The following is an 18,915-nucleotide window of genomic DNA, read 5'->3' as shown; positions in this document are numbered from 1 at the left end:
ATTTGGGGAAAAGATAATTTGCCAGCTCCACTAACCAGGGGAGCTCAGGACAAAAGCGGCTCCTGTCCAGGCATAAACTGGCCATGGACTTTAAGTACCTTTCCCCTCTGCATGGACCTGTGTGGGCCTACTTCAGGAGAATAGGCCCTTGTTGGCAGACTCCAACTGTTTCAGCTGTGTAGTGGAGAGGTGGGTGTTTGATGTTTGGCATTACTTTGCCTGTTAAACAGGGTCCTCACCTACCCGCATCAGGGGCCTAAGGACTGTTAGCTCCACTCAGGTCACCCAGCCTCCCGCAACAGGGGTCCAAGGATAACTGGTACCTCCCAGCCCTTATGACCAAAACAACTGGGTGCCCATGGTCCGTTGGCAGAACCCACCCAACTGTATGCTCTAGGGATCAGGGACATGTTTTCCTCAGAGACATTGGGGGTGATTCTCAGCCCCCTGCCTTGCTCAGAGTGTGACCACCTGCTGAAACCAAATACTGGTACCTACACCAATCACCCCTGCCCCTCTAAGACAGTAGGACAGAGCCTGTACCACACACTTCATGATCAGCTACCTGGAAACCTGAGCTGAATTCATACAAGAAAAGTAAATGGACTCCTAGACTGATATACTTGATAAGAGCTCTAGCCAGCTGGGGACAGGACGTCAGAACTCCAAAGGTGAAAATAATCAAGCTGGTTCACTCAAGCAACCCATTTGGGCATATCAAAACAAAACAAAGCAAGAAGCAATGACACGATAAGAAAACATAAACCAATGCAATGACTTATAGATGGCTCAGAGACAACAGTCAATATCAAGTCACATAAAGAAACAGATCATGATCGCCTCAAAAAGCTCTCATAACAAACAATCAAGGAATCTTCTAGATGAAAGTGCATTCCTGGAATTACCAGAGACAGAATACAAAAGATCAATATACAGAACCCTTCAGGACATCAGGAAGAAAATGAAGCAATACACAGAACGAGCCAAAGAACACACAGATAAAGCACCTGAATAAATTAAAAAGATTATTCAGGAACATAATGAAAAATTTAATAAGCAGGAAAAATCCACAGACAGCAATCAGAAATTCAGAGGATTATCAATAAAATTGCAGAAGTAAACAACTCAATAGAAAGTCAGAGAAGCAGAATTGAGCAAGTGGAAGGCAGAATTTCTGAACTTGAAGAGAAATCACTTGGTGCTAATATATTTGAAGAAAAATCATATAAAAGAATTTTAAAAAATAAAGAAAACCTTAGGAATCATGTGGGACTCTATCAAGAGAAATAACCTGCAAGTGATTGGAGTACAAGAACAGGGAGGGATAACAGAAAATACAGAGAGAATTGTTGAAGATTTGTTGGCAGAAAACTCCCCTGATATCATGAAAGATGAGAAGATATCTATCCAAGATGCTCATCGAACTCCAAATAAGATAGATGTTAAAAGAAAGTCACCAAGACATGTTATAATCAAACTTGCCAAAACCAAAGATACAGAGAGAATTTTAAGAGCAGCGAGGGATAAACGAAAAGTCACCTGCAAAGGAGAGCCAATAAGAATAAGCTCGGACTACTTGGCAGAAATCATGCAGGCAAGAAGGCAATGGATGACTTATTTAAAAAATTGAAGGAAAAAAATTGCCTGCCAAGAATCATATATCCAGCAAAACTGTCTCTTAAATGTGACAGTGAAATTAGGACATATCCAGATTAATGGAAGTTGAGGAAATTTGTAAAAACCAAACCAAAACTACAAGAAATACTACAGGAAGTTCTTTGGTTAGAAAATCAATAATGTCAGGTATCAACCCAAGACTAGAACACTGGGCAGAGCAATCAGAAGTCAACCCAGATAGAGAAATCAAAAAAACAAAACAAGATTTTAAAAAATGCTCAAAGCAGGGTAACAGCGATGTTATTATGTAAAAGAAGACAACATTAAAACAATAAAGAGGAACTAAGAAATGTAGTCATAGATCTTCCATATGGAGAGGAAGATACAGTGATACAAAGAAACAAAAGTTAGTTTTAAATTTAGAAAAATAGGGGTCAATAATAAGGTAACCACAAAGGAGACAAACTATCCTACTCATCAAAATAAAATACAAGAAAAAAATACTCAGCGGAAAAAAAATCAACAACAACAAATATGAGGAAAGAACAACACATAATCGACTCAGCACATAAAATTAAGTGGGAAAAAGAAACTATCCACAACACACAAAAAAAGACATCAAAATGATGGCACTAAATTCCTATCTATCCATAACTGCACTGAATGTAAATGGACTAACTGCACCAATAAAGAGACAGAGAGTGACAAAATGGATTAAAAAACACGATCCATCTACATGCTGCCTACAAGAGACACACCTTAGACTTAGAGACACAAACTAAAACGATGGAAAAAAAATATATCAAGCAAACAACAATCAAAAAAGAGCAGAAGTGGCAATATTAAGTTCTGACAAAATAGACTTTAAAGTTAAATCCATCAGAAAGGATAAGGAAGGCGGCTACATAATGATTGAGGGGATGATACATCAAGAAGATATAACCATGTTAAATACTTATACACCAAATGACAGGGCTGCAAGATACATAAAAAAAAAAAAAAAAAAAACTCTATCAGCATTGAAAAGTGAGATAGACAGCTCCACAATTAGAGTAGGAGGCTTCAACACACCACCTTCAGCGAAGGACAGGACATCCAGAAAGAAACTCAATACAGATACGGAAGATCTAAATGCCGCAATCAACCAAACTGACCTTGTAGACATGTACAGAACCCTCCACCCAACAGCAACCAAGTATACTTTCTTTTCTAGTGCACATGGAACATTCTCTAGAATAAATCACATATTAGGTCTTAAAGCACGCCTTAGCAGAATCCAAAACATTGAAATATTACAAAGCATCTTCTCTGATTATGAGGCCATAAAAGTGGAAATCAATAACAGAAAAAGCAGGGAAAAGAAATCAAACATTTGGAAACTGAACAATACCCTGCTCAAAAAAAAAAAAAAAATTGGATTATAGAAGACATTAAGGATAGAATAAAGAATTTTATAAAATCCAATGAGAATGAAAACACTTCCTATTAGAACCTTTCGGACACAGAGAAAGCAGTGCTCAGAGGTCAATTTATATCAAGAAATGCACACATCCAAAAAGAAGAAGGGCCAAAATTAAAGAATTATCCCTAGAACTTGAACAAATAGCAAGAAAAGAAACCCTCAGGCATGAGAAGAAAACAAAAAATAAAAATTAGAGCAGAATCAAATGAAATAAAAAACAGAAAAACAATTGAAAGAATTAACAAGACCAAAAGCTGGTTCTTTGAAAAAATTATCAAAATTGATCAACCATTGGCCAAACAGACAACAGAAAAACAAGAGAAGAAGCAAATAAACCAAAATGAGATGGGCAATATTACAACAGACCCAACTGAAATTAAAAGGATCATATCAGATTATTATGAAAAATTGTATTCTAACAAATTTGAAAACCTATAAGAAAGGGATGAATTCCTAGAAACACACTACCTACCTAAAGCTAACACAAACAGAGGTAGAACAACTAAATAGACCCATAACAAAAAGAAGAGATTGAAAAGGTAATCAAAAAACTCCCAACAAAAAAAAAGCCCTGGCCGGGACAGCTTCAGTGCATTGCTCTACCAAACTTTCAGAGAAGAGTTAACACCACTACTAAATACTAAAAGTATTTCAGAGCATAGAAAAGGTCGGAATACTACCAAACTCATTCTGTGAAGCCACCATATCCGTGATACCAAAGCCAGATAAAGACACCAAAAAAAAGAAAATTACAGACCTACATCCCTCATGAACTTAGATGCAAAAATCCAACAAAATTCTAGGCAGTACAATTCAACAACATATTAAAAAAATAATTCACTGAGACCAAGTGGGATTCACACTAGGTATGCAGGGATGGTTCAACAGTAGAAAAACAATGTAATCCACCACATAAATAAAACAAAAGACAAGAATCACATGATTTTATCAATTGATGCAGGAAAGGCATTTGACAATGTTCAAAACCCATTCATGATAAAAACTCTATGCAAAATATGAACAGAAGGGAAAGGCCTCAACATAATAAAGGGCATTTATACAAAGCCAATAGCCAACATCATCCTAAATGGAGAGAGCCTGAAAGCATTCGCCTTGAGATCTGTAACCAGACAAGGATGCCCTTTATCACCACTCTTATTCAACATCGTGATGGAGGTCCTAGCCAGAGCAATTAGGCTAGATAAAGAAGTAAAGGGCATCCAGATTGCCAAGGAAGAAGTAAAAACATCTCTATTTGCAGATGACATGATCTCATACACAGAAAGCCCTAAGGAATCCTCAAGAAAACTACTGAACTGAATAGAAGAGTTCAGCGGAGTACTGGGATACAAGATAAACATACAAAAATCAGTTGGATTACTCTACACCAACAAAAAGAACATCGAAGAGGAAATCACCAAATCAATGCCATTTACAGTAGCCTCCAAGAAAATAAAATACTTAGGAAGAAATCTTACCAGAGATGTAAAAGACTTACACAAAGAAAACTACGAAACACTTCTGCAAGAAACCAAAAGAGGCCTACGTAAGTGGAAAAACATACCTTGCTCATGGATAGGAAGACTTAACATTATAAAAATATCTATTCTACCAAAAGCAATCTATAGATTTAATGCAATTCTGATCCAAATTCCAACGACACTCTTTAACGAGATGGAGAAAAAAATCACGAACTTCATATGGAAGAGAAAGAGGCCCCGGATAAGTAATGCATTACTGAAAAAGAAGGACAAAGTAGGAGGCCTTACTCTACCTGATTTTAGAACCTATTATACCGCCACAGTAGTCAAAACAGCCTGGTACTGGTACAACAACAGATATATGGACCAATGGAACAGAATTCAGAATCCAGACATAAATCCATCCACATATGAGCAGTTGATATTTGACAAAGGCCCCAAAACAGTTAAATGGGGGAAAAGACAGTCTTTTTGACAAATGGTGCTGACATAACTAGATATCCATCTGCAAAAAAATGAAACAAGACCCATACCTCACTCCATGCACAAAAACGAGTTCAAAATGGATCAAAGAACTAAATATAAAATCTAAAACGATAAGGATCATAGAAGAAAAAATAAGGACAACATTAGGAGTCCTAATACATGGCATAAACAGTATACGAAGCGTTACTAACAATGCAGAAGAAAAACTAGATAACTGGGAAAAAAAAAAACAAAAAACAAACTGGGAGCTCCTAAAAATCAAACACCTATGCTCATCCAAAGATTTCAACAAAAGGCTAAAAAGATTACCTACAGACTGGGAAAAAGTTTTTAGCTATGACATTTCTGATCAGTGCCTGATTTCTAAAATCTACATAATACTGCCAAAACTCAACTATAAACAGACAAAAAACCCAATTAAAAAGCGGGCAAAAGATATGAACAGACACTTCCCTAAAGAAGACATTCAGGTAGCTAACAGACACATGAGGAAATGCTCATGATCATTAGCCATTAGAGAATTGCAAATCCAAAGTACAATGAGATTTCATCTCACTCCACCAAGGCTGGCATTAATCAAAAAAACACAAAACAATTAATGTTGGAGAGGCTGTGGAGAGATTGGAGCACTTATACACTGTTGGTGGGAACGTCAAATGGTACAACCACTTTGGAAATTGATTTGGCGCTTCCTTAGAAACCTAGAAATAGAAGTACCATACGATCCAGCAATCCCACTCCTTGGAATATATCCTAGAGAAATAAGAGCCTTAACACAAACGGATATATGCACACTCATGTTCATTGCAGCACTGTTTACAATAGCAAAAAGATGGAAGCAACCAAGGTGCCCATCAATGGATGAATGGATTATTACATTATGGTATATTCACACAATGGAATACTACACATCGATAAAGAACAGTGATGAATCTGTGAAACATTTCATAACATAGAGGAATCTGGAAGGCATTATGCTGAGTGAATTTAGTCAGTTGCAAAATGACAAGAATTTTGTAAGACCACTATCATAAGAACTCGAGAAATAGTTTAAACAGAGAAGGAAATATTCTTTGATGGTTACGAGAGTGGGGAGGGAGGGAGGGTGGGAGAGGGCTATTCACTAATTAGTAGATAAGAACTACTTTAGGTGATGGAAAAAACACATAATACAGGCAAGGTCAGCACAGCTGGAGTAAACCAAAAGCAAAGAAGTATCCTGAATAAACTGAATGCTTTGAAGGGCAGCCTAGCAGGGGCAGGGGTTTGGGGATCATAGTTTTAGAGTACATCTAAGTCAATTGGCATAATAAAATCTATTAAGAAAACATTCTGCATCCCACTTTGGAGAATGGCGTCTGGGGTCTTAAACGCTGGCAAGCGGCCATCTAAGATGCATCAATTGATCTCAACCCACTTGGATCAAAGAAGAATGAAGAACACCAAGGACACAAGGTAAATATGAGCCCAAGAGACAGAAAGGGCCACATAAACCAGAGACTACATCAGTCCGAGACCAGAAGAGCTAGATGGTGCCGGACTACAACCAATGACTGCCCTGACAGGGATCACAACAGAGAACCCCTGAGGAATCAGGAAAGCAGTGGGATGTAGACCCCAAATTCTCGCAAAAAGACCATATTTAATGGTCTGACTGAGACTAGAATGTCCCTGGTGGTCATGGCCCCCAGACCTTCTGTTGGCCCAGGACAAGAACCATTCCCTAAGCCAACTCTTCAGATAGGGATTGGACTGGACAATGGATTGGAGGGGGATGCTGGTGAGGAGTGAGCTTCTTGGATCAGGTGGACACTTGAGACTATTTTGGCATCTCCTGCCTGGAGGGGAGATGAGAGGGTAGAGGGGCTTAGAAGCTGGTGAAACGGACACAAAGAGAGAGAGTGGAGGGAGGAAGCGGGCTGTCTCATTGGAGGGAGAGCAATTGGGAGTACATTAAAAGGTGTATATAAGTTTTTGTGTGAGGGACTGACTTGATTTGTAAACTTTCACTTAAAGCACAATAAAAATTTAAAAAAACAAATAACAGATTGGCTTATATAAAAAGTAAACAATATCACCCGTGAGCACCGTGCTTCCTTAAATAATCAAATATATGAGATCAAACGGTCAACATTTACCCTAAAACAAAGATGAGAAGCTAAGGAGGGGCAGTGAAGGTAGATCAAGGGAAACAGAACAAACAGAATGGAAACAATGAGAATGTTGACACATCGTGAAAAATGTAACCAATAGCATGGAACAGTTTGTGTAAAAATTGTTAAATGGGAACCTAAGTGCTGTGTAAAATTTCCCCAAAAACACATAAAATATTTAACAAAAAAATAAATAAATAAAATATTCGAGTTTGCTGGTGATTTGATGAAGAACTCATGCTTTCCTCTCTGTGGAAATAACACTCCAAGAAATTTGTGAGCCCTTGAAGGCAACACAAATCTCACTTGCAAAAGTACGTCACTAGCTCCCTTTGCTGTTTTTTGGTTCGATTTAGAGCTCAGAGAAGGTACAGTACTTTCTGGATTAAAATGCTATGTAGAGTTCAGGAGAAATTATTTACCGGAGCAGGCATAAAAAAAAAACCTGGAATATTCTGTATATGCATATTCTGTATGTATATTCCAGAGTGAAAGGAATTAAACTATCGAATACATTGTTAGTGTTGTTCTGTGCCGTGGGGTCGATTCCAAGTTATAGTGAGCCCATACGACAGAGTAGAACTGCCCCATAGGGTTTCTTAGGCTGCGATCTTTACGGTAGACGATTGCCAGGTCTTGTCTTTCAAAAAGCTGGTGGGTTCAAACCAACTTTTTTGTTAGCAGCCAGGTGCTTAACCATTGCACCACCAGGGCTCCTTACCAAATACATTAGCATCAGAGGTTTTCTACATTTATTCTTTTTATCTTCTTATGTCTCTTTTGTTTCAGCTGTGATCATGTAACCTGATATTAGCAACAGTTATTTATAATCATTTAGTATAAACTTCCATGGTCCAGAAAAGAAGCAAACAAAACCTACTCAACAAAAATCAGATGATCTCTGGAAAAGATATTTGCAGAAGACCAGGGCAAGCAACAAAATCCCATTTTGAAAAAAACAAACCATTTGCTGTCAAGTCAATTCCAACTCATAGCAGCCCCATGTGTGCAGAATAGAGCTGCTCTCCAAAGGATTTTTTTAAATTGTTGTTTTTAATTTAGCAAGTTTTATTGAACACCTTCTCAGTTACACATAAAGAGAGTAATCCGAAGTTAGATACTGAAATTGGGCATAATGCTGCTTTTCATACTGTTGAAAAATATATTTATTATCTTTTGCAATTTTTCCTCATAGTGAAAACCATCAGAATGGTCTGATTTTGCATAAAATAATACTTTTTTAATGAAATAGCCAAACCTTTTTATTCCTTCTTTGAAATTTATTACTCTAAGCGTTTTGCATATTACTTGGGATGTAACAACATCAAAATTTTTTGTAATATGGTAAGTGAGTATATATAGTCACGCACCACATAATGTTCATTCGAGCAACGTTTAAGCACATATATGTCAGTGGCCCCATAAGGTTATAGTATATAATATGGTGTTGGCACAATGTCCAAATCACATAACGTTCTACTTCACAGAGCAGAACTTCCCCATAGGGTTTCCAAGGCTGGAATCTTTAAGGAAGCAGAATGCCACATCTTCCTCCCCTGCAGATCGACTGGTGGGTTCAAACCGTGAACTTTCTGGTTAGCAACTAAGAGCTTAACTACTGTGCCACCAGGGTTCCTTTTTCTCTGCAACAGGAATAAGACTAGTGCCTATATCATAGAGGAATCAATCAATTAATAAGTACAAAGCATTTAATGCTTGTGACAAAGTAAATGTTAAATGTTATCTCATTACATGTTGCTACCGCTGCTAACAAAAAGGTCAGGGGTTCATAATCCATGAGCTGCTCCTTGGAAACCCTATGGGGTATTTCTAGAGTGTCCTTAAGGGTTGCTATGACGATTCCATGGCAACAGGTTTGGTTTTCGGTTTTTATTACATGCTAAATATCTCTATCTACAAGAAACTAGTATCTGTGGTTGCCTCTGTGGATGGGAACTTCCTGGGGGCAGGGGGCAGGGGAGAGGAGACTTACTTATTACTAAATAGAGGAGGCTCCAAGATTTTCTCAGTTCAACGGTTCTTAGTCTCACTAAATTTTTTTCAGTGCCCCTAGGCCAAAAGAATCAGCTAATAGTTCCATTTATTATACAGCTAATTACAAACACTTTAATAAGTATTCATGTCCTAAAAACCTAGTAGCCATTTGAAAAAATAATTCACATAAATTGAAAGAAAAATTACTATTTTTATTTAATTCTTAAACAACCACAATTATTATTAGGAGGTGTGTATGTGTGCCCATTAGGCTTTCTACAATGACTCAGTCCCTGGAAACGGATTGGCACCACCACCACCCTCGTTTCCTGTCCTATATTGATTTTCTCGAGGTACTCGCTTTTTATCACAGCAACCACCAAAATCCCAGCTTTGCTGAGATATGAGGTCATGGAAAGGAATGTAGTGTGACCTAATGTTAAAACTGTGCACTACCCTGAGCCAGTAGTTAGAGTGGTGTCCAACAGATATCCCAGTGCCTTCCTCTAAAACTGTGAGTTTTCTGTGCCCAGGCACATAGTTTGAGAACTGCAGCTGTATATCATTTATAGTTTTTTAACCTACTTGAGGAGCCAATCCACTGGGACATAAAATAAAATATATTGGTTTTCTTCCAACAACTTTTACCCAAAATATCTGACATCAAACTCCACTTTCCCACTGGGTACCTGGTCCCTTAAAGACATTTTGGGCCAATTTCTGAACGTTCAATGCAGGCTGCACTTGTGCCTTGGAACCTCCAGTGGGGGTGGGATGAGAGTAGAAGGGGGTGCTTGCCACCCCCCTTTCCTCAGATGGCATCTCTAGGATTGGGGAAAGAAGTATAGGGAACTTAGGTGACCACCTACCAGGTACCAATCCAAGATTTGTGAGACCTGAAGCTCATAAAAATTTGTAAATGTCAAAGACCCTCAAATATGAAAATTGAAAAGGGACTCTGAAGCTTAGACTTCATTAATTCATGGTAAGTTCTCCTCTGCAGAGCCAGCAACAAGGTTGCATCCCACTTCTTGTTGGTTATTCCCGCTTCCTTGGCTCATCCTGATTGGCATGAGCTCTGTGTGGGACCATTGCTGGTGCCCGCTTGGGGTGCATGGGGAGAGGAGTCCTTTGGAAGGCTCTGGGAAGAATGCAGCTCCCCACTGCACAGCCCCCTGACATGGGAGATCCAGTTCCAGCTGGGCCTCTTGTACTGGCATCTGAGGTCTCCCATGACCTCACTCAATGGGCAGCCTTCTTGGACGGGTTGCCCCAAGTCCCGTTGTCTTCCATGGTGTCCACTCAATCAACAAGAAACTGTTTCACCTGTGGGAAAAAACTCAAGCCAAAGTGTTGGTTGTGAAACTGCTTCATGCCTTCCTTCTCTCTTACTCTTCATCTCTTTCCAGTTTTCGCCCCCTGCTCTGATAACACAGGTTTTCTGATCAGCAAGAACTCAGGTGAAGCTGAAGCCCAACCAGTGAACAAAAAATGTGTGTTGATTATGGAGGTGATAGGGTTCCAAGCAGCACTTTGGCTGTCCTTCTTCCAATACAGACTTTTTCCTTCTTCTAATAGTCCATGGTACATTCAATATTCTTTGCCAACACCATAATTCAAATGTGCCAATTCTTCTCTGGTCTTCCTTATTCATTGTCCAGCTTTCCCATGATACAAGGTGATTAAAAATATCATGGCTTGGCCCACTCCTAGGAATATATTTTAGAGAAATAAGAGTTATCACACGAATAGACATAGGCACACCCATGTTCATTGCAGCATTGTTCAAAATAGCAAAAAGATGGAAACAACCTAGTTGCCCATCAACAGATGAATGGATAAACAAACTGTGGTACATACACACAATGGAACACTACGCGACTATAAAGAACGATGATGAATCTGCAAAGCAGCTCACAACACATGGATGAATCTGGAGGGCATTATGCTGAGTGAAATAAGTCAATCACAAAAGGACAGATACTGTATGCAACCACTGCTATAAAAACTCATTAAAAGATCTACACACAAAAAGAAACAATCTTTGATGGTTACAAGGGAGGGAGGGGTGGAGAGGAGAAAACACTAAATAGACAATAGGTAAGTGGTATCTTTTGTGAAGAGTAAGACAATACACAATAATGAGAAGCCAGCACAACTTGAAGCTCCGTAGACACACCCAAACTCCCCGAGGGACCAAACTACTGGGGATCATGGTGTCGGGGAACATCTAGCTGAATTGGCTTAACATAGTTTATAAAGAAAATGTTCTACATTCTGCTTTGGTGAGTAGCATCTGGGGTCTTAAAAGACTGTGAGCAGACATCTAAGATACTCCACTTGTCCAATCCCTTCGAGAGCAAGGGAGAATGAAGAAAATCAAAGACACAAGAGAAAGATTAGTCCAAAGGACTAATGGACCACAAGTACTACAGTCTCCACCAGACTAAGTATAGCACAACTAGATGGTGCCTGGCTACCACCACTGATTGCTCTGATAAGGATCACAATAGAGTGTCCCCAACAGAGCTGGAGAAAAATGTAGAACAAAATTCTAACTCAAAAACAAAACAAAAAAACAACAGACCATACTTGCTGATCTGACAGATACTGGAGAAACCCCGAGAATATGGCTCCTGGAAACCCTTACAACTTAGTAATGAAGTCGCTCCTGTGGTTCACTCTTCAGCCAAAGATTAGACAGGCCCATTAAGCAAAATGAGACTAAAGGGGCACTCCAGCCCAGGGGCAAAGACTAGAAGGCAGAAGGGGACAGGAAAGCTGGTAATAGGTCAACAAGGGAGAGTGTTGACATGTTGTGGGGTTGTTAACCAATGTCATAAAACAATGTGTGCTGTTTAATGAGAAGCTAGTTTCTTCTGTGAACCTTCATCTAAAGTACAATAAAGAAGAGAAAATATCATGGCTTGAGTCAGGCACATCTTGACTGTATCATCACAGTGGAATATTACACAGCCATTCAAAGTCCTGTTTTTGTGGATTATAAAGACTAAGAAGTGATTACCTTAGGTGCCTCTTCATTGTGTTTCCAAAGTATCCTAAACTTTTTCTAGTGATATTTTAATTGCCAGTTTCTGTGCTAGTAGTCCTCCACTAGACAGTACAGGGGTTAAGAGCATGTTCTCTGATGTAAGATAGATCTTGGTCCCAATCTGGTCTCTGTCACTTATTATCTAAATACCCTGGGTGAGGTACTTTAATCTCAGTATGTCAGTTTTCTCCTCTGTAAAACAGGGATGACAATACCTACCTTATAGAGTGTTGTGAGAATAAAATGAAACATGTAATCAAAACTCTTTAGCACAGTGCTTGGCACATAGTAAGCACTCCATAAATGCAAGCTGTAATTTTTATATTATTTTTTTGATTCATTGTGGTTACTGAAGTAGCTAGCACAGTTTCTAGCACATTTTAGGAATATAAAAATTGGCTAAATCCTGAATAAATGAGTAAAGAAAAATGTTCTACAAAATCATCCCAATTACATTTTCAACTATCTACAGAAAAAATTGGAAGATTTTTTTACATATTTTTCTGTATTTTCAACACATTTTCTATTTTTAAAATGTGATGCATTTACAATCAGAAAAATTAAAGTATTAAGCATTTAAAATTCTGTTGCTACGCATATACTTATTAGTGACTTTTCACATTTTGTGTGTGTCCATAAACCCATATACTGTAGTCCTACAGAAGCCTGTGCTTCTATGTGTTTCCTGGGCTCCAGAGTTCTCTTACAGGAAGTAACTGTTCAACTTATGCTTACATGAAAATATAAGTGTTTTATTTTCATTCTTGTGTTTCTTTTTTTCTCTGTCTGAGAAGTACCAACCCGTTATAAAGGAAGTGGCACACCTGCCAGATTGAACAACCCTTGCTCAGAAGAAAAGAAAAACCTATTTTGGGGGCAGGAGTGCTAAAGACATGGGTTTGGTGTTAAGGGATCATCTACAGGTCTATTGAGAAAGGAGAGACAAGGAAGCTTTTGTGAGGTGAATACAAAATCATGGAACAGATGGAGAAAGAGAGGAAGAACAAGTCAGGGATGCCGGATGGAGTTGCTCAAAGCCTAGGACCTGATCCAGGGCACCTGTTCCAGAAGGGCCACTGCCTTGATTGAGAGGGCAAAGAGCAGGGCCAGTGTGAGAGGGCATTACTGGGACTCCAGGGCTTTGGGCCAGAAGCTCCCCCACCCCAGGCTTTGGCTTGAGCAACAGCCACTCCCAGCTGAGTTGGCCCCCAGAAGGGAATGCCCATCCTCAGCTGACTGCCCAACGGGAAAGGTACCCATGCTGTCTAAAAAACTCAGGCCAATTGGCCCACATGCCCATATGTCCCAGGATAGCTGTGTGCTTCAAAGGAATTCCTGGCTAGCTGGAAGCAAGTTGGGTACACCCCCTAGTCCTCCAACTGAGCAGTCCAGGGACCCTGAGCTAAGATACCCTGTCTTAGTTATCTGGTGCTGCTATAACAGAAATACCACAAGCAGATGGCTTCAACAAACAAATTTATTCTCTCACAGTTTAGAAGGCTAGAAGACTGAATTCACTGTGCCATCTCCAGGGGAAGGTTTTCTTTCTCTGTCAGCTCTGGGAAAAAGTCCTTGTCATCAATCTTCACCTGGTCTAGGAGCTTCTTAGGACGCTATACACTCCTGGCTCTTCTTTCTCAGTGATATGAGGTCTCTCTCCTCTCTACTGGATTCTCTCTCTCTCTCTCTCTCTATTCTACAACCTAATCTGTAGATTGAGTCCTGCCTCATTAACATAACTGCCTCTAATCCTGCGTCATTAACATCACAGAGGTTAGGATTTACAACACATAGGATAATCACAACAGATCACAGAATGGTAGACAACTACACAATGCTGGGAATCATGGCCTAGCCAGACTGACAAACATTTGGCAGGGGACACAATTCAGTCCATAACACACCCCATTTCTCCACTTTGATATACCTTCTGTCCCTGGGTGGTGAAATGGTTAACATGTTTGACTGCTAAATGAAAATTTGGAGGTTTGAGTCCATGTATGGGTACCTCAGAAGAAAGGCCTGGTGATCTACTTTTGAAAAATCAGCCATAGAAAACCCTGTGGAGCGCAGTTCTACTCTGACACACATGGAGTCGCCATGAGTCGGGAGGTGACTCCACAGCAACTGGGACTGGGATACACCTTCTTCCCAGGTGGGAACAAAGTACAAGAATTTGGGAGTGACAGGTCTGTGCCCACACACTCAAATACACTAGCTTGTAAGTGTTTGTGTACCATTCTGAGGAGACTATCCCTTAGCAATCACTGTGCTTATCTCCTCTTCTTAAAGAGGATATCAAAAGTGTTATAATGATGTAGTAAAATTAAAATGTCTCTTAGATGATCGATATATTAACGGTTACACTACTCTCCATTTAGTAACGTCACATTTACAAGTAAAACATTCTTACCCTCTACTAGAATTACTATCTTAACATTCAGTCTCCTGGCAGCGTTAACAGACTTCATGAAAGATTACAATCTTTTTTTTTTTTGATTGTTAAATACTTTTAATCGCTTCAATTTTTTTTTAATTGTACTTTAGATGAAGGTTTACAGAACAAACTAGATTCTCATTAAACAGAACACATTGTTTTATGGCATTGGTTAACAACCCCACGACATGTCAACACTCTTCTTTCTCGACCTTGGGTTTCCTATTACCAGCTTTCCTGTCCCCTCCTGCCTTCCAGTCCTTGCCCCTGGCTAGTGTGCTCCTTTAGTCTTATTTTGTTTTATAGGCCTGTCTAATCTTTGGATGAAGGGTGAACCTCAGCAGTAACTTCATTACTGAGCCATATTGGGGGCCATATTCTCAGGGTTTCTCCAGTCTTTGTCGGGCCAGTGAGTCTGGTCTTTTTTTCTGAGTTAGAATTTCATTCTACACTTTTCTCCAGCTCTGCTCAGGATCCTCTACTGTGATCCCCGTCAGAGCAGTCAGTGGTGGTAGCCAAGCACCACCTAGTTGTGCTGGACTTAGTCCTGTGGAGGCCGTGGTAGTTGTGCTCTATTAGTCCTTTGGGCCAATCTTTCCCTTGTGTCAAAAGATCACAATCTTGCACTTAACTTCTACAGACAACATTGAAGTCTCACCCAAGATTTGTAAGTCTTGGGCAATGACATGCCAAAACAACATTGCTCTTAGCAAACTTGTACTACATTCTGCTACTATCAGCAGAAAGTAAAAAAAAAAAAAAGAAAAAAAAACTTAGTAATAAGAAATTACTGGGAATTATAAAATTTTAGAGCTAAAAGTGACCTTAGAGATCATAGAGCTCAACCCTCATTTTTTACCTTGTTGTTGGATGCTGTTGAGTCAATTCTGATGCACAGTGACCCCATGTAATACAGTAGAATTGTCCCCTAGAGTTTCCTAGGCTGTAATCTTTAAGAGGGCAGGTCTTTCTCCCCTGGAGCCTCTGGGTATGTTTGAACTGTCAACCTTTCAATTAGCAGCTGAGTACTTCACCATCATGACACAAGAGCTCCCTTGAAAATTTGGAAATATGCAAAAGATATAAAGAAGCAGGAAGAGAAAAAACCACTCTGAATTAACCACTGAGAAGAGTCAACCATTTTTTAACAGATTGACATATTTTCCTTCGGGCATTTAAAAAATGTTTTTAAACTTATTTCTTTTTCTCTATTTTTTATTTTTATTGTTCTTTAAGTCAAAGTTTACAAATCAAGTCAGTCTCTCATAAAAAGATTTATATACACCTTGCTGTATACTCCTAGTTGCTTTCCCCCAAATGAGACACCACATTCCTTCTCTCTACCCTGTATTTCCGTGTCCATTCAGCCAGTTTCTGTCCCCCTCTGCCTCCTCAACTCCCCTCCAGACAGGAGCTGCCCACACAGTCTCATGTGTCTACTTGACCAGGAAGCTCACACCTCAGCAGCATCATTTTCTATCCCATAGTCCAGTCCAATCCCTGGCTTTGGGAATAGTTCCTGTCTTGGGCCAACAGAAGGTCTGGGGCCATGACCTCTGGGGTCCTTCTAGTCTCAGTCAGACCATTAAGTCTGGTCTTTTTACGAGAATTTGAGGTCTGCATCCCACTGCTCTCCTGTTCCGTGAGGGGTTCTCTGTTGTGTTCTCTGTCAGGGCAGTCATTGCTTGCAGCCGGGCACCATCTAGTTCTTCTGGTCTCAAGCTGATGTAGTCTCTGGTTTACATGGCCCTTTCTGTCTCTTGGGCTTATAATTACCTTGTGTCTTTGGTGTTCTTCATTCTCCTTTACTCCAGGTGGGTTGAGGCCAATTGATGCATCCTAGATGGCCGCTTACTAGCATTTATGACCCCAGACGCCACTCTCCAAAGTGGGATGCAGAATGTTTTCTTAACAGATTTTATTATACCAATTGACATAGATGTCCCCTGAAACCATGGTCCCCAAACCCCCGCCCCTGCTATGCTGGCCTTGGCAAAGCATTCAGTTTATTCAGGAAACTTCGTTGCTTTTGGTTTAGTCCAGTTGTGCTGACCTCTCCTGTATCGTGTGTTGTCTTTCCTTTCACCTAAAATAGTTCTTGTCTACTATCTAACTAGTGAATACCTCTCTCCCTCACTCCCTCCCCACCCTTGTAACCATCAAAGAATATTTTCTTCTCTGTTTAAACTGTTTCTCCAGTTATTATAATAGTGGTCTTATACAACATTTGTCCTTTTGCAACTAATTTCACTCAGCATAATGCCTGCCAGATACCGCCATGTTTGGAAATGGCTCACGGATTCATCACTGTTCTTTATCGGTGGGTAGTATTCCATTGTGTGAATATACCATAATTTATTTATCCATTCATGCGTTGATGGGCACCTTGGTTGCTTCCATCTTTTTGATATTGTAAACAGTGCTGCAATGAACATGGGTGTGCATATATCTGTTCGTGTAAAGGCTCTTATTTCTCTAGGATATATTCCAAGGAGTGAGATTGCTGGATGGTATGGTAGTGCTATTTCTAGCTTTTTAAGAAAGCGCCAAATCAATTTCCAAAGTGGTTGTACCATTTTACATTCCCACCAGCAGTGTATGTGTTCCAGTCTCTCCACAACCTCTCCAACATTTATTATTCTGTGTTTTTTGGATTAATGCCAGCGTTGTTGGAGTGAGATGGTATCTCATTGTAGTTTTGATTTGCATTTCTCTAATAACTAATGATCATGAGCATTTCCGCATGTATCTGTTAGGTGCCTGAATGTCTTCTTTGGTGAAGTGCCTGTTCATATCCTTTGCCCATTTTTTAATTGGGTTATTTGTCTTTTCGTTCTTGAGTTTTGCAGTATCATGTAGATTTTAGAGAATCAGACACTGATTGGAAATGTCACGGCTAAAAACTTTCTCCCAGTCTGTAGGTAATCTTTTTACTCTTTTGGTGAAGTCTTTGGATGAACATAGGTGTTTGATCTTTAGGAGCTCCCAGTTATCTAGTTTCTGGTGTTCGTGCATTGTTAGTAACATTTTATATACTGGTTATGCCATGTATTAGGGTTCCGAGCATTGTCCCTATTTTTTCTTCCATGATCTTTATCGTTTTAGATTTTATACTTAGATCTTTGATCCATTTTGAGTTAGTTTTTGTGCATGGTGTGAGGTATGGGTCTTGTGTCATTTCTTTGCAGATGGATATCCAGTTATGCCAGCACCATTTGTTAAACAGACTGTCTTTTCCCCATTTAACTGACTTTGGGCCTTTGTCAAATATCAGCTGCTCATATGGGGATGGATTTATGCCTGGATTCTCACTTCTGTTCCATTGATCTATGTATTTGTTGTTGTACCAGTACCAGGCTGTTCTGACTACTGTGGTGGTACAATAGGTTCTAAAATCAGGTAGTGCGAGGCCTCCCACTTTGTTTTTCTTTTTCAGCAATGCTTTACTTACTTGGGGCCTCTTTCCCTTCCGTATGAAGTTGTTGATTCGTTTCTCCATCTCATTAAAAAGTGTCATTGGAATTTTCGATTGGAATTGCGTTGTCTCTATAGATTGCTTTCCGTAGAATAGACATTTTTACAATGTTGAGTCTTCCTATCCATGAATAAGGTATGTTTTCCCACTTATGTAGGTCTCCTTTGGTTTCTTGCAGTAGTGTCTTGTAGTTTTCTTTGCATAGGTCTTTCACATCTCTGGTTAGACTTACTCCTAAGTATTTTTATCTTCTTGGGGCTACTGTAAATGGTATTGATTTGGTGATTTCCTCTTCGGCATTCTCTTTGTTGGTGTAGAGGAATCCAACTGATTCTTCTGTGTTTATCTTGTATCCTGATACTCTGCTGAACTCTTCTACTAGTTTCAGCAGTTTTCTTGAGGGTTCTTTAGGGTTTTCTATGTTTAAGATCATGTCATGTGCAAATAGAGATACTTTTACTTCTTCCTTACCAATCTGGATACCCTTTATTTCCTTATCTAGCCTAATTGCTCTGGTTAGGAACTCTAGCACGATATTGAATAAGAGTGGTGGTAAAACGCATCCTTGTCTGGTTCCCGTTCTCAAGGGGAATGCTTTCAGACTCTCTCCATTTAGGATGATGTCGCTGTTGGCTTTGCATAAATGCCCTTTATTATGTTAAGGAATTTTCCTTCTATCCCTATTTTGCTGAGAGTTTTTGTCCTGAATGGGTGTTAGACCTTGTCAAATGCCTTTTCTGCATGAACTGATAAGATC

Source organism: Loxodonta africana, chromosome 23, assembly GCF_030014295.1.
Source record: "Loxodonta africana isolate mLoxAfr1 chromosome 23, mLoxAfr1.hap2, whole genome shotgun sequence".
NCBI classification, from domain to species: Eukaryota; Metazoa; Chordata; class Mammalia; order Proboscidea; family Elephantidae; genus Loxodonta; species Loxodonta africana.
The sequence above is the reverse complement of the archived record's forward strand: the minus strand, read 5'-3'. Positions refer to the sequence as shown.